We start from the raw sequence: 1,189 nt of genomic DNA on the forward strand, positions 1-1,189 counted from the left end.
AAATCATAAAACGAACTCGCTCGAACCCTCAGAATACATAAAACAACATCAAAACTAAGAATCACACCTCAAACCAAATTGAATCAACTTAGGAACTTCATGTTCTTCAACTTACTCCGAGCGCGCCGAAACATAATTAAACTACTCAGAATGACACCAAATTTTGCGTGCAAGTCTTATATCACCATACAGAACTATTCCCGGGCTTGGAATTTCAAACGGACGTTTATAACACCAAAACCTACTCCAAGCCAAATTTAAAGAACTTTAAAACCTTCAAATAGTCAACTTTCACTATTAAGCACCGAAATGCTCCCGGGTCGTCCAAAATCCGATTCGGACAACGCCCAAGTCCAAAATCATCATACGAACCTATTGGAACCGTCAAATCTCGATTATGAGGTCGTTTACTCAAAACGTTGACCAAAGTCAAATTTAGCCTTATTTAGCCAACATTAAGGAGCCAAGTGTTCCGATTTCAATTCGAACACTTTCAAATCCCGAACTAACCATCCCCACAAGTCATAAAGTGGTAAAAGCACCTACGGGGAGTCTTATTTAGGGGAACATGGATATATAAGGAAAAACGACCGGTTAGGTCATTACACAATCCATCCTAAAAGTCCTGAAGTTGCATCCATAGTTCAATTTCACTATATTTACACTTTCTAATAATCTCCTTAAACCTCTCCCAAGCTTCAAAAATAGTTTCATTTTCTTTCTGGCAGAAGTTATGGATTTCTCTTCTAAACTTACCTGTTTTAGTTGAGGAGAAATATTTATCAAGGAATTTTCTTGTCATTTCCTCCCAAGTTCTAATTGACCCCGTGGGTAAGCATTTTGTGACACACCATTGTATTGAAAGGTATTCATAATCTCCTCAAAGTCCATCAGATGTGTATTTGGATATTCGTTTGGCTTCCCTCTGAAGACACAACAATTCTGAAGGATTTGAAGCAACCCTTTCTTCAACTCGAAATTGTTTGCTTCAATTAGAGGTGGTCTAACACTTGATAAACCTTGATTTTCCATCAGATGTGTATTTGGATATTCGTTTGGCTTCCCTCTGAAGACACAACAATTCTGAAGGATTTGAAGCAACCCTTTCTTCAACTCGAAATTGTTTGCTTCAATTAGAGGTGGTCTAACACTTGATAAACCTTGATTTTATACCGGTCTAGCATAATCG

General features: G+C 37.8%; 1 non-coding gene across 1 annotated transcript; it reads left to right on the forward strand.

Annotated features, from left to right (window-relative positions):
• Nucleotides 1-647: 647 nt before the first annotated feature.
• On the forward strand, nucleotides 648-754 carry LOC142169302 (small nucleolar RNA R71). Its single transcript, XR_012699010.1, has one exon. It is a non-coding gene; the product is annotated as a small nucleolar RNA R71 (small nucleolar RNA).
• Nucleotides 755-1,189: the final 435 nt, after the last annotated feature.

Source organism: Nicotiana tabacum, chromosome 14, assembly GCF_000715075.1.
Source record: "Nicotiana tabacum cultivar K326 chromosome 14, ASM71507v2, whole genome shotgun sequence".
Classification (NCBI taxonomy): domain Eukaryota; kingdom Viridiplantae; phylum Streptophyta; class Magnoliopsida; order Solanales; family Solanaceae; genus Nicotiana; species Nicotiana tabacum.